The sequence below is a fragment of the Stenella coeruleoalba genome (genome assembly GCF_951394435.1).
Source record: "Stenella coeruleoalba genome assembly, chromosome: 7".
Lineage (NCBI taxonomy): Eukaryota > Metazoa > Chordata > Mammalia > Artiodactyla > Delphinidae > Stenella > Stenella coeruleoalba.
Genome location: NC_137153.1, coordinates 84,929,864 through 84,946,313, shown reverse-complemented (window position 1 = coordinate 84,946,313; position 16,450 = coordinate 84,929,864). Strand labels below are relative to the sequence as shown.

Here is a 16,450-nt window from a genome sequence, read left to right as displayed (position 1 = left end):
CTTTTTACTACCAGTTTTGGGCTTTTAATTCACATTCCACTGAGGGCTGATGATTTTGCTGTGGAGGTCTTTTCCATGGACCTGCTGCTGTCTCCCTTACCACAGTGACCCTAGGCTTGTACTTTGTGTCTATGATGCAAAAGGATTCAGAGGTTTCATTTTAAAATGGTCTTAGCTTACTTTTCTAGTAACTAAAGACTAATGGAGTAGGTCAACCCATGAACAATTCAGTCTAAATCTACATAAATTTGAAAACATGTGCTTTAGGATGAAAGGAATTAATGTGCCTGGGAATGGGGAGGGGATGGTGTTCAATCTCCAGAAATTCAGGTCAGCATGACACCTTCTGGGTATTCACATGAAGGGGACAGCAGAGTGTAGATGAATGCACCCCAGATTAGGAGACAGAACAGTAGATCAGGTAACAGTCCAAGTTCTGACACATAGACAAACCAGCTGTGTGACACTGGAAAGAAAATCATACTGTCATTCACTCCGAGTATCACTTTTATCATCCTCAAAATAAAGCACTGGACTAAGTAGATTCTAAACCTGGATAAACCTTGGAATCACTTGGAGAATTTTGGAGTGTCAAAAGAAAAACAGATTGGTCAAAGGCGTCAATGCTAATATACTTAATTAGAATCCTGAGTATGAATACATGATTTGATGTAGCTATACCCCAGCCTAGATTTGAGGACCAGCATTAGGGCGCCTTTTGATTCATTAAAGTCTTATGCCCAAGTTCCCTTGGCATTTCCTAGGCAAGGAAAAGCACAGAATAGTAACACCCACTGCTGTCCAGTAGAACAGGCTTCAGCCTGGGCAAGGAGAGAGCCAGACTTGTTACTTTCAACTGGTTGCTCACAGGTTCTAGTATGGTAAGTAACAGAGCAACAATTCCTTCTCCTAGATGATTTTCCTGTCTTAATGCATTGAAATCACAATCACTTGCAAGGTTGCTCCTAAAAGCAGGCACATTATTTAGCTGTGATCTGACCACTTCTGCTTGAACCTTAAGGTGCTGGTCAGATCCCTGCCGTAAGATTATATTGTTGGTTCTAGGAGTCTTATTAGTCTCCGAAAGTGCGATGGGAGGAGCCACATAAAGCTGCTGTTCATGAGAGCCAGGTGAGAACAAGGCTTTTTAGCAATTAGGTATTTGTTGGTGTCATTTCCTTTTTGCTACGGAGTCTTTTTTTTCCATAAAAACACTGATTTCTTTTATGGTAATTATCTCTTTAATTCTTAGCTAATTGCCCCAGTTTAATTATTAACTCCTTTTCTTCATTTCTTCCTCTACTATTCCCGTTTTCAGTTGATTCTGCCATTACTCCCACAAAAAGCAGAGGGTACTTTTTACCGCTTGGCTTTGGGCTTGGCCACATGATTAGTTTTGGCCAACGGGATGTTAGTAGATGTGATGTAAGTAGAGGCTTCAACTCTGCCTACACAGGGGGGCTTGCATTCTTGTACTTTGCTATGGGAAGAGCCTCCCATCTGCAGATGCTGCCCCTCACCTGAGCCTCAGAAGGAACAAGCGTGAAGCATACCTTCAACACCTGACCCACATTTTTAAGCAGAGCCACATAGCTGGGCCCAGCTTAGATCAGCTGATCCCCAGCCTGTCTGCAGATGCCTGAGGAAATAAATGAGTCTGATTTCAAGCCACCGAGTTTTGGAGTGGCTTGCTACACAGCAAGAGCTGACTGATTCAGTATGTCAGTCAAGAATTCCTGCCTTTCCCTAGGCAGTGGGTAATCCAATCTGGACCAATCAGATCTCTTCCCCCAAATCACAAACCACTGGTGAAGAGCTGGAAGTGCCTCAGCCTCAGAAATCAGCTGTTCCCTAAACATTCTTCATTAGTTACTGATACATGGGCCATTTGAGATTACCTGGCACCTGTCCTTGCCTTGCCGGTTCACCAAACTTTTCTCTTATCCTTCACATCCTTCTAAGGGGGGTTTCTTATTATCACTCCCTTGTGTTATCCCTTATGTTTATATCCTAATCAGTTCTTTTTAATTCAAGTTAGGGTCTTTTCTATTGCTTGCAACCAAAAAAATCTTAACTATTACTGAGTAACTCAAAGAAAGAATGAAAGGGTACACAAAGCAAACTCAACCTAACTCACTATGTGGTAGGGAGAGAGGGCTGTTAGCTAGGTTTTCCTAGCCCCTTTCCCACATTAGACCTACATTTGTCATGAAAAAAGGGAAATTCCTTGAATTTGTTATTCTTGTCAATTGGTATTAATAAATAGATCTACAGAGAGGTAAAAAATAGTTTGAATTTTTTACATAGAATATCAGAAAACAAAAAATTCAGTAAGCTCCTTAGAATCAAGTATTATTTAAAAAATAAATGACTCTCCTACAATAACTCCACAGCTAGAAGTGGACAGGACATATCCTATCTTGAAGTCCTGTTGGCTACCTGAGATGAAAATCTTGAATGTCACCTGAAATCATGCTCCATGTTTGTTAATGTTAGAAAAACAATTCTTCAAGTTATATTTTCCCCTTTTTGCAACAGCCTCATATTAAAGAAGTAACATAGGTTTCATTTAAAATGATCATACTGGCAGGGCAGAGGGTAATCTGAATCCTCCAGTACACTTAAATTTTACTTATGAAGGGACTAGCTATTGAACACTGATAATTCAGAGATTTCTATGTGTCATTATGAATATTACATAACTTTTTAGAGTCAAGGATGTGCCGTTCAAAATGTGCAGCAATGTAGGTTCTGACAGATACTAAACACCCTTTTTCATCAAAACTACGAATTTTTGTTTCCATGAATCTTGAAAGAAAGATGACCCAATATCTTTGAAATGAATATGTAACAGAAAATAAATCCATGACAATCAAAAAGTGACTCAAAGGAAACAAGCTTCCAGAATGGGAAAAAATAAAAGCAGCTGCCAGACCCCACGCCACCCCCATAAATTGTTGCACAGCTGTTACCACCTCCAGTGATGCTGTTTTGCCAAACCAAAGACCAAGATATTCCTGGGATGATATGCTAGATTCCTCCTCCAGGCATCTCTGTATATCTTATGCATTCCAATAGCAAGGAAAATTGGTTCCTCTCCAAGTACAAAGAGTGGTGGAAAAGGGGACATTCTTAGGGCATGTGTCTCCTGGCAGAGCTCTAGGCAGAGGTAGTATCCCTGGTCATTCCTTCCCTTCCAAAAGACTCTGGGATTGTGTTGACAGCTTATCTTCAGAACACAAGGAGAGTGTCCAGGAAACACAAAAACAGTGCATTAAGAAACCATTACTCCAATGACAAAGTGGAAAATGTGGTAACAGAATGGAGAAATTTTGTTCAGAATCCTAAAGTTTGCTGTTACTCCACAGGCCATACAAAACTATCTTAAATTACGATCTCAAACAATCACTAAGTCACTTCTTTCCACTAATTTTGTTTTTTTCTGGACCGGTTGTTAATTTCCGATCTAGCGGATATCACTGAGTTCCCACAATTTGTATCAGAACTCTTTGATGAATATTCTTATTACTTTATTAAGCTTGCTATTAGAGGTAACTTCTATTTCACTTACAAACGGGGGTGGAGAAATGGATGGATCCTACCGTAAACCTAGGACCATCGCAATTCAAGCTACCTCACTGAACAAATCTTTATTAAAATTATCATTTGTTATGAGCTGAGCACTGTGCTAGACAATGGAGAACCGTAAATGAATAACACAGTATCCCTGCCTCAGGGATCTCATATCCTAGAGAGGAGGAATTCCAGAGTTTAAACTTAATAGTTTTCAATCCTACAGTGCAGAGATAGAGAAGACTACTGACTCGTATACCCAACTGCTTTTTTAGAAGTATGATACAATGGTTATACGCATTGTCTCAAGATTAACGACTTGGACTTGCATCTAAATTCCACCACTCACAAACTGGGTGACTTTTTAAGTTAGGTAGTTTCTGTGAACTTCAATTTTATCAACTCTAATTTGGGGACGAAATCATAGCTACCTCACAGGTTTTTGTGAAAATTAATTGAGTTCATACATGTAAGAAACCTAGTACAGAGCCTGGCATGGACTAAGCCCTGAATAAATATCAGCTAAATTATTACTATGTTCCAGGCATTGGGTGTGCTGAGATGAATAATTTACTGTCACTGCCATTAAGGATCATGCAATGCAGTGTGACAGACATCCCCCTCTGTGGGTAGCGTCACTCAGAGATTCCACTGTTCTCTCCTTTAGCCATGCTCTGAGTGCTCCTTCTTTGCCCCACCATGATCTTTGATTTATATTGGAGAGACTCATTAACTTTTTTTAGGAGCCTCATGAAAAAGCTTTGTATAAGACATATAATTGTAATGTCCCTATAATTAGAATGGATGAGACAGGAGAGGGATAAAATAATAAGAAGTCCTGAATTTTCTCTTTTGTTTAAAGGATTAATTTATTTGCTGGTTTGTTTACTTTAGTAGTGAGGTATAGCATACACACTATAAGATATACAAATCATATGTGTATAGTTCAATAAAACTTACTTATATACACACTTGTTAACCATCACCCAGATCAAATTTACCAGTGTCCAGAAGCCTTTCTCATATGCCTTTCCAATCATGACTTTCTTACCAAATATAACCACTATGTTGACTTCTAACACCATATATGAGTTCTGCCCATTTTCAATTTTATGTAAATAGACTGAATACATACTCTTTTGTCTCTGCTCTACCATTCAACATTATATTTGTGATACTCATTCACGTTGCATGTAGCAGTAGTTTGCTGTTTTGCATTGCTGCTAGTATTCCATTGTATAAACATAGCAAGATTTATTTATTCATGTTATTGTTACTGAACTTTTAGATTGTTTTTCATTTTTTGCTATGTGGGATAATATTGCTATGAACATTCTTATACATGTCTTTTGCTGCACATATGTATGCTTTTCCACTGGTACCTAGAAATAGAATTGCCGTGTCATAGGATCATGTGTCCCTCTGCCAAATAGACTTCCAAAGTGATTCGAGAAGTTTATCCTTTCCTTAGCAGTGGATGAGAGTTTCTGTTGCTCTGTATTCTTGTCTACACTTGGTTTTTACCTATTTTTCCTAAATTTTAGCCATTCTAGGGAGCATGTAGTGATATCTCATTATAGTTTTAAGGTGCTTTATCCTGATAACTAATGAATGCTCATCACCCTCCCATATGTTTTATTACCTGTTTGTGAAATGTCAGTTCAAGTCTTCTGTCTTTTTTAAATTGTTTTCTGTTTTTTTTTTCCTTGTTAGCTTGTAAAATTTCCCCTATTAACGTGAATATAATTCTATTCTGTGGCTTGTATGTTCACTTTCTTAGTGGTATCTGTTCTTACATTTAATGAAGAATTTATTAATCTTGTCTATTATGCTTAGTGTTTCTGTGTCCTTTAAAAATTGCTTTTACACCCCAAGATCTCTTATATTATCTTTTGAATCTTTACTATTACGTTTCACATTTACACCTTTGATCCACTAGAAAATGATTTTATGTATAATATGAAGTATGAAGTAAAAGTTCTTTTAAAAAATCTCTATGGATATTCAACAGATCCAACACCATTTACTAGAAAAAGCATTCTTTCCTCACTGCATTGCAATGATGAATTTGGTGACTTTAAACATAGGTTCTCTCTCGGGTTCCTCTGCTATGTTCTATTTGTTTGTCTATTCCCACACCAATATCAGTCTATTTTAGTTAACTTTATAATAAGGCTTTATATTTGGGAATATAAGTACTCTCATTTTGTTCTTATTCTGCCAAAATTGTTCAAAAATCAGTATATCAGTTTCCACCACTCCTTCCATTGGATTGTCTGTACATTGATTATAATTTATTGAGTCTATAAAGTTAACATTCTTCAATTTTGAATCTTCTAATCTATGAACATGATATAGCCTCCATTTGTTTAGGCTTTAATTTCTCATAGCAATGTTTTCTAGGGTTTTTATTTTTAGAGGTCTTATACAACTTTTTGCATATATTTTTCCTAAATAATTTATGTTTTGCTGTTAGAGTAAATGATATCATTTAAAAATTTCATTAAAAAATTCTTTTTTGTTGTTAGTATAATATAATTGATTTTTATATAATGATCTTGTGGCCAATTACCTTATTAAATTTATTTATTAATTCCAGTGCTTTATATATAGATTATTTTGATAATTTTCTATGATTACAATCATGTTGTCTACAAATAATGGCAGTTTTATTTCTACATTATGTATATGATTTTAAATGTTATGGTAATCATGTTAAAATTTAGAAGAAATGAACAAATTCCTTTTTAAAAATTAACTATCAAAATTGACAGAAGGAACAGATAATCTAATTTTTCTTATGTCTATAATAAATTTAATATAAATTTAAAGCTTTCTCACAAAGAATATCTCATGCCTTGACATATCCTTTGGTGAATTCTTATAAACACTTAACAAAGAAACCACATTACTGAAAATTCAACCATCAGTTTAATGTCCCTTTGAAGATAATGTATCTTTTTATTCTATGGATACTTTTAGGATTTGATTTTTATTTTTGTCTTTCAGCAGATTTATTTTGATATGTCTAAGTGTGATGTTCTCTGATTTTGCCCTGCCTTTGATTTATAGATATTCTTGAATAAGTAGGCCTTTCTATAATTTTGGATAATTCTAGCCCATGATCTTTTAAAAAAGTTTCCCTCCCATTCTGTCTCACTTTTGTTTCTGGACTCCAATTACACATAAGTTCAGTCTTTTCACTGTGCCCCATATATCTCCTATGCTTTTTAAAGCATCTTTTCTTCTCTCTCTCTTTTTGCTTCAGTCTAGATATTTTTTACTAACCTATTGCTAGCTCATTAATTTTTTCTATTTGTCTAATCTGCTATTAAATGTATTAATTATAAAATTTTCTATTTCATTACTTTTATAGTTTCTTAATTTACTGTGGAATTATCTACCTGCCCCATCCCCTTATTCTTGAGCACATGAGTCACAATTATTTTAAAGTTCATATCTGTTAGTTTCAATAACCAGATCATTTTTGTTCATTTTTGGATGTGTTTCTACTTTTCTTGATTTTTGTAGATTTGGTTATGTTTCTTGGCATGTCTGGTAATTTTTGAATGAAGGCTACATGATATGTATGAATTACTTAGTTTTGTTGGGTGATGTTACCTCCTCTAGAGAGGGTTTGGATTTCTTCTCTCAGGCATACAGAATATAGATATATTGCCTTGATTCAGTAAAGATTAGTCTATTTCTGGTTTGCTATTATTCCTAAGGGAGTAAGCTTCCAGGGTTCTCCACTAATATCCTAGGGTGTTTACTAGGGCTCCTCCTCTTTAGAAAATACTGAAGCTGTGATAATCTCTGATTAGCTTAATAGTTATTTTATACTTACTTTCTCAGCTTTTTGCCCTGTTCAAGTACTGATTAGTGGTCACAAAATGCCTTGAGCCAACATGAGTGAAAATTGGCTCAAGCACTTAAAAAAAGCATTGTTCTTATGCAAACACCCATACTGAGAAAACAATATCTTATGACCAAACAATACCAAACATTACATTCCTGGGTATATGCCTAGAGAAAGACATTCACCTGTGTGTTAGGAAACATGTAAAAGAAAGTTCATGGCAGCAATTTTTGCAATAGCTGAAAACATCTTTAACAACCATCAGGAAATAAGGATGTTAGGATGGATAAGTAAATTGTGGTTGTTAATATAATGTAATTTTGTATCACAATTAAAGTTGTACATAGCTCTAGTTTAATTGTGGAATTTTGTATCACAATTAAACTAGAGCTATGAACAACAAGCTGACTGAATCTTACAAACAAATTGGTAATTGAAAGAAATTTTTTAAAATAATTCATTTATGTAAAGTTTAAAACCAGTCAATATTAGCCATTTTATTTAGGGCTACATACAAAAGCAATAAAAATCAAGGAATATCATGGAAAGAATTATCATACAGGGGCTTCTCTGGTGGCACAGTGGTTAAGAGTCTGCCTGCCAATGCAGGGGACATGGGTTCGAGCCCTGGTCCAGGAAGATTCCACATGCCATGGAGCAAGTAAGCCCAGGTGCCACAATTACTGAGCCTGTGCTCTAGAGCCTGCAAGCCACAACTACTGAGCCCACATGCCACAACTACTGAATCCCGCATGCCTAGAGCCCATGCTCTGCAACAAAGAGAAGCCACCGCAATAAGAAGCCCACACACTGCAACGAAGAGTAGCCCCCGCTCGCAGCAACTAGAGAAAGCCCACGCACAGCAATGAAGACCCAATGCAGCCAAAAATAAATAAATTTATAAAAAAAATTTATCATACATATCAAGATAGTGTTTTTTAATCTAAAAGGGATACAGGAAATGTGATTGAGGAGGGATACCCAGGGGCAAGGAGGTGCTTCTTCAATGTCGGCAAGGTTCTATTTCTTTACTTAGATGGTAGTTAAAAGGGTGTTCACTTTCTAATGATTCATTGTACATTTAGGTTCTATACACCTTTCTCTATGTGTGTTACATTTCATCATTCTAAAAGTTATGAAAATTTCCTCTTGGGAAGCAGCATACATACTTCAGTGTGGAAAAGAAGAATCTAATTTCCCAGACTAAGCCAAAAAGACATATACCACCATCTGATTATACCCACAAATTTCTGCATTTCTTTCAACACAGAACCACGAAGAACGAACACAGAACCAACATGAGCCAACCATGATGCCTTATTAGCAACAGTACCAATACTCTTTTCCCAATGTACATCATGGTTCAGAAAAATACCAATGACAGACTAATAATCTCCTCTAGTATGGATTTGAATGATTAACAGAACAAAAAGGCTTGGTGGCTCAGAGGGCAATGCAGAGGGAGCTTAATTTCGAGGTTGCAACTGTGAAAACTGATGGGCAATGTGAAAAATACGATATTAAAATTTAGAAAATAAACCGTGCTCAAGTGAACTGTTAAAAAACAAAAACAAACAAAAAAACCCATAACAACAAAAAAACCATCAAGCACTTCTCCTCTCTGTACATGTCATACATGAACCAAGCCCTGATTCATACCTTATAGTTTTGCCAACTGAAAAGCCAGTATCTCTTAGACCACAAAGAGTATATGCCATTAATGTTCCATCATATACAACTGTCATATGATAGGGAAGTTTTACCAATACTTATGCTTTCTCTTTGAACTCATTATTTGTTATTAATTTTCAGCTATTTTTACCAGCTGCCTTGAAAAAGTATGACTTGCACCTATACCTGGTTTTGCTACAAGGAATACAACGTCTGAATTACACCACTGTAGTTTTGATATCCCCATTTTCTTTAGTGACAAAATCCAGCAATTTAAAACTAGAAAATATTTCTATAGGAAAACAATCATTTTTAAAACCAGAGAGATACATAGTACTTACATGCAAAGATGTGATGGCTTCATGCCACTATTTAACCAAGTCTTATAAAAAGCAATTTACTACGCAGCACGGTTCAATGATTGCTAGTCTTCTTAAATAAAACTTTCCATTGTTGATTTTTGGATTTCTTTTTGCACTTTTTATATCTAGCTGCTTCTAGCTGCTTTTCCCTTGTCTTGGCACATATGTAATCACATTCTACATTCACTCTGAAACCTGGTCACTAAAGATGATTATGGCAGTGTTGTATTTCTGCCTCTACTTTTATAACTATCTTTATATTTGCATAAACTACTTTTATGTGATTGCTTCTTTAATAAAATTAGAAATTTAATAATAAACCCCAATAGTAACAATTTTTAAAAAGGCAAATGTAACAAATGTGAACAGTAACATGCCAATAATGTGAAAAAAATTTAACCTAAACACGTTGCATCCAATTAACTGATGGGAAGCTAAGGCCTAACCATCAGAGTCCTTGCAACGGGTAGGCTACCTTTAGGTTGCTAATGACTGTTAAGAATATAATATGTCTCAGTGAGAATTATATTTAATCTTACATTTTACATTTGTTAAATATTTGTGAACGAAGTTTTTTAAAATTTCTTTTTCCTCTGAAGTCTCTAAACAATTTGCTGAAAGACCACCAGAGGACACAAATGATTTATGGACTACACTTTGAGAAACACTGCTTCATATCATGTTATGATATTTAAAACCATGAAAACCAAAACCAAAACTCTCAAAACCAAAATAGCCAATTTGGGGACCCAAGAAAGTAGCTCCTAGCAATTCAGTTCAAAGTGCTTTATTTCTTAGCTTGTTCTATGACAAATTAAAAAAAAAAAAAGCATGGTGGCTCTATTTGCCCAAAATATTGATGAAGGTTATGGATAGCATTTTCTAGGACTGAAATTTAGATCTTAAAGCTCCACCTTATTTTCTGCTATAGTCAGTCTTGGGCTTACAGCCACCCTATGTACTAATAACACTGTCAGACAAAGGAAGTTAGTGATGAGAACAGCTTTCCTAAAAAATCCCTTCTCAGCAATGCAGAGTTTTAGGGAGAGAATCGTATGTGAAAAGTCAGAACACTTACCAAGAGCAAAGCTGCAAGCTGGGCAGGCCTGCCTCTTGAGTTGGGATCCAGATACCAAATCTTGTTTACCCCAAGTTGTTGAATTTTTTTCAGTTTTATCACATTGCCTGAAAGGAACAAATTAAAGATCATTTCAGATTAATTTGCATGCTTCTTAAAAATGTAAATAGCCTGAGATGATTAAGAGGTTACTCATACCTCAGCACAATTTTTTTTACATATCGAAGTATAGTGGATATACAATATTCGTTTCAGGTGTACAGCATAATGATTCAGTATTTTTACAGATTATACTCCATTAAGTTATTACAAGACAATGGCTATAATTCCTTGCGCTCTACAATTTATCCTTGTTGCTTACCCATTTTACACACAGTATTTTGTATCTCTTAATCCCTTACCCTTACCTTGCCCCTTCTGCCTTCCCTCTCCCCACTGGTAACCACTAGTTTGTTTTTTTATATCTGTGAGTCTGTTCCTATTTAGCCTGGGGGCAAGCTAGCATGTGTGCGCTTCTTACAAGCAGAGTCCAGGCTTCCCCCTCACCCACCCGTTAGTCCCAGCAGTCCTCCAACCAGCCCAGGGGACTCTGGCTCATCTCCCCTGCATAGGACCCCAGGACTGGGGCGTCCAACCTGTGGCTCTCACCACTCACTCCCCAGGGCATGTGTCTGCCCTTGTATTCTCCCTTTTTCTCTGAGTCACCTCCCAGGGACACATGTCCCTACCTGATCGCTTTTCTTGTCTTCCTACCCAATGACACATATATTTTTATTACAGAGTTGTTGCACCAGAGTCCTTCTGCCAGCTTCCAGTGAGAATTGTTCCACATGTAGATGTATTTTTGATGTGATTATGGGGGGAGATGAGCTCCACACCTTCATACTCTTCAATCTTGATCCTCCCCCCCTCCCCAGCACAAATTATTTTGATCACTAGGCTTTCCTTCTGATGATACCAAGATGTTTGGATGAAGGTGAGTGAAGGACTGTATATAACTGGTTCTACATGTGAGACAAGAGGAAAGGAGGGTCTCACAATTTTAAGAAGTCTAGGGAAACATGAAATAACCAGGACCTGAAAAATGGTTGTGAGAAAGTAAGAGAAAAACTATAGATGAGTTTCCAGAAGAGGGTGACAAATCAACTTTTGTCTCTTCCAATATGTTGCTTGGGATACCCTACCAGTAATACAGGAAGAAACTTTTTTCCTTCTTATTCCTTTACTCTTTGGCTTATGTCCCTGGACTCCCATACAAATGGGACATAGTTTCCATCTTGAAACTGCTGAAATAACTTTCTAGACCAGAGACCTAGCGGCTCCTGCCCGGAGTGCCACATCAGCAAACTGGAACTTAGATAACTTTCATATCCCTGTAAATCCTCCTCTTGACCAGAAATGCAGTATATCCAGTCAGCCAATCCCCAAATCCCAAGCCAACTCTGGGCCTTCTCACCCCAAACAATGACTAATGTGGCCTCAGCCAATCAGCAATTTTCTATTGGTCTCTCTTTGTTCCTTATTCCTTATCCTATAAAAGCTTCTTACCTTTCACCCCATTTTGCAGTTCTCTGAGACTATCCACTTGCTGAAGTGTTAAAGTTCATTTGTATCACCTAAATTGTTTTCTTTAATTTTTCACAAGATCAAGACCTCTTTTCCTAATACAATACTTTAAATACATTATAGGCTTCATTATGGGTCAAAGAGTCTTTGTGAGAACCCATTTATAACATTCCTTGTATAAGAAAGCACAAACTGAATTTCAAACAACTGAATTACAAATACACATTTGAAACACAATCCACTTTTAAATAAAATATTCTCTATTTGCCAAAGTGACTAGCCTCTCATTCCATCTCTTGCCCACCCCCACTTCCCTGAGAACATCCTGATGATGTGGAAATGGATAATGGAAATAGGATAATCATACCTTGTTATTGGGGGGGGGGTTCATAAAACAAAAAAGGATTGCCAGAGGAATGAAACTGTTTACTTGGAAAACCCAAGTGACCTCATTTCCTAAGGACATCTTTTAGGGAACTATGAACAGATTCTGAAGCCATATCTCAGCTAAGGGAAAAAAAACCACAACAGTGGAGTGAATGAAGATATGATTTCGAGATTTCACAAGAAACAACAGAGTCAAATCAATCAGTGAGAACTCTCATTGCAAGGAGAATAGCTCAATTAAGGAAAATGGAATGAACCAGCCTGGGGGGACTTGCTTGCTCATCTTTATCTCACAGAAGTTCTTGGCACTCTGCTTTCTTCTATAGTTTCGGCCACAACTTCAGTGCATAACTATTTAAAGTTATCTCCATGTTGGATATCTCTGCTCACCCAGTGGTGCAGTACAGGAATTAGAGAAGCTGGCACATAGTTTTGTAGTTGTGATTGAGACCAGGCAAAGCCATGAAGGTATGCCTCGCCTCTGATTTATTACTTCCTGGAAGGTGTAACGCAGAATACACCTCCTCTCCGACCCTTGTTGCTAAAAGGAGGCTTGAGAGAAAGGACAAAAATAAAAACTTTTCGTAAGTTGTTCAGCTTCTTAGGAAAATGTGTGTGTTTTGTCGAGCCTTGATTATTTATTTGGAACCTTATAGTTCATTTTAAAGCCTTTGTTCAAACAAGGGTAGGGAAAGACACAGGTTGGTAAAACTGACCTCTCACTTTAGTACCAAAAATTCCTACTGAATGTGCTTGTGTTCTCCTAGGCAGTTGGCTGTGTTAGGAACGAGCATGGTTGCCAACAACTTGAACAATAACCTGGCATAACATCATGTATCTGCTGGCCTAGCTGGGATCCAAATGACACAAAGGAAACTAGGCTGAAGTATGGGGTTTGCTATACAAAAATAAATTCTGCCGAAGGAAAACAAAAGGGAAACATTAAGACCTTCAGAACAGCCAGTTTTTCTATGGGGACAGGGTAAAACTCTCAACTTATTAGTCAAAAGATTTTTTTTTCTCCTGACAGGAAGGAAATGGTCTGCTGTCCTGTTGGGTAAGCCGTGCAATGAGCTTAGTGGAAAAAGCATGGGATCTCTTTGTCATGAATTACACTCACCAACTTCAATCAAGTTAGGAAACCACAAATGAGAGGAATTAACTTATAAGTGAGAGGGTCACCCCTTTATATAAAGGAATGATCTCTTATCCTAAGGTCTCGGTTTGGAAGACTCATTCAAACAGAAAGCAAGCCCCACCCTGTGGGTACTGTTTTGTTTGACTGATTTAAATGCAGTCATAGAAGTATAATGTCATAACTTTCCCTCCAGACAAACAGGTTCTTTATGCCACTGTTTCAGTCAAGAGAGCCAAATAATACCTTTTTTATTGCAGTATTTTTAGCCATTGGATACATCTGGAAAAATGTTCAAGCAGATAATTAGATTGCATTAGCAATGTGTCTGTTGTGGTTTCCCTGATCCCAGAGAAGGCAGCCCTTTATGAAGCGCTTGGCCACAGTCTCCACAAAATCTACTGCGTAAATTGGCCCACACTAAAGCATGTGGAAAACATTTTTTGGCTGAAACTCGAAACCATTCATGTGGCTTTGAGACTGGGAAGCTCAGGCTGCCAACATCAATAGAACTTTGTACTACAAACCCAAATGGTCATTTAGACATGTGTACTTCTATGCTCACAAACGCACTGAGGTCAAATATTTTTTAATCTTGGGAATTTTTCCTCTTTATACAGCCTCATATTTCATGCAGGAAATGAGACTGAGTACAACAAACACAAATCATTGAGACTGACAGAGCATATTGGGTTCAAAACCCAAGCCTTGACTCTAATTGCTCTCCAAAGGCCCCTGGCTCAAGGTAACTGTTGATTTAGTTCAGCTGTTTTCAATCAGCACTGTAAGATCTCCCTAAGACAAACTGGTGAGGCCGCATTACATTTGTACCCCGGATCCCTCGGGTATAAGTATAACACAGTTAGCATTTTAAAAGACTGCATTTGTCTGTACGCTGCAGGCAGTAATTACAAGCAGGCAAATCTTTTGTGAAAGATGGTGTGACCTTCCTTATGGTGAAAGAGTGATGATGGCTCTTCTAGTGGAGGAAAAATAATGTTTCCATTCAGAGTTCAGAGAGGAGGCCCACCTCTTTTCAAAGGTTTGCCAAACTTGACAGCCAGTTTGTTGTTGTGTTGTGGAGAATACCAAAGTAATTTATTGCTTGAGGGGGCCAATTTCTTGGTATTGCTTAACTATTGAAGGATTTTCAGAAGCATATGATCCTGGACTCACAGAGAAGTGGCTGCTAAACTGCATGGACACGTTCTCCATCAGGTGTCTTTAGTTCATCTGTCCTTAATTTTCCTATGCAGCCGACAAGTTATAGTAAAAAGTTTAAAGATCTGAACATGTATTTTTCTGCTTGGAACAATGATCCCAATCTGTTGTAGACTCTGAAGTTGCAGAGTGGACTTTAAAATGAATATATTGGACTATCCAGCTATGGAATTGAATGTGAATATGGCAATCAAGTGTAAATGTCTGGGCTAGACTAAAAGACTGAGATTAAGGATAGACTGTGTTGCTAATAGCGTTCAGGAGAGCTTAGTTCCATATGTAGTTAGCTTCCCAAGGACCAACAGACTGCTGGAAGACCAAAAAATTTTTATTATTTCAGTAAGTTTCTTGTTACAAATTCTTATTTTTTGTGTGTGTATCTATATGCTTGTTTGCATGAGCGTGTGCGCGCACGCGCGTGCGCACACACACACACACACACACACACACACACACACACACACACAGCTTCTCCAGCACCTGGCAGAGTGGTAGGTGCACAGTAGGTGCTAAATAAATATTCCCTGAGTGACTGACACTGATGAAACAGATGCAAAAAGTGTATATATTCAAAATACGGATGCCTTGCTTTGAGAAGATTAAGCATACACGTCTATTCTGTAAATCGTATAAATTGCCCAAGGAATCTTAACTTTTAAAAAAGAAGTAATTTAGTCAATTATACCTCAATGAAATTTTTTTAAATAAAATTTTTAAAAATTTAAAAAATAAAAGGATGGGCAAGAACAAAATAAAAGAAGTTGTTCAATTAAATATTGGCTCATCAAGTAAATAAAAATCAATTTAAGTAAAAATTCAATTTACAGTCAATTTTTCAGTACTATTTTTTGATGAGGGGTGCATGTGTATCCATGAGTACATGTGTTTATGCCTGTGATAAGGTATGTGTGTATTTATCTAGGGAGATTTTTATATCCATTACCTTTTTCAGAGTTCAAGTGATTCCTCCAAGTGCATACGTGTATGTGGGTATGTGTATACATCCAGATACATGCAGACACGCATGTATGTGTGTATATATATATATGATGATGTACATCGTTTTCAACAATCCATCTGGACTTTCTATTGTCAGTAGTCTTCCGTGGCAATTAAACTTTCCAGAATTCTGTTACTCCGTGTGACAATACTCCTTGTGTTTAAGCTATGCCTTCATTACAAGCAAGAAACTTTTAAGAAGTTACATTTAACTCTTTTAAACATAAGGGTAATAAATATCATTTTAAATTAAATTATTTTTTCCGAAGACATTTATTGTGGTTTCCTAATGTGTATATCCAAGCAAGAGTATTGCACATTGAAAAAAACTGGCACACTGAAATATATTTATATCTTTTCTAGGTAAGAAATAATAATAACCCTTCATGTATGAAGACTTGAACAACCTCAGTGTTAGGTTCCAAAGTAAACTGGCTGAAAATCACATAAGTAACTTGACTCTAAAGGAAAGCTCCTGAAAGTCGTGGTTTCTAGGTAAATTGCAGAAGCTATTATCATTTTCTCTAATGCATCCAAAATGTCTGAAGGTGACTGTAGAACTCTCACCTGCATTGCTTTCAGGAGCAGCAATTATGGAA

The 16,450-nt window shown here is 36.9% G+C and overlaps 1 long non-coding RNA gene across 1 annotated transcript in view; it reads right to left on the bottom strand.

Annotated features, from left to right (window-relative positions):
* Window positions 1-16,450, bottom strand: part of LOC307188552 — a 362,965-nt gene that overhangs the window by 221,273 nt on the left and 125,242 nt on the right. Inside the window, exon 2 of the long non-coding RNA XR_013828989.1 lies at window positions 10,544-10,650. This is a non-coding gene — a long non-coding RNA (uncharacterized lncRNA). The remainder of the gene's footprint in view (window positions 1-10,543; window positions 10,651-16,450) is intronic.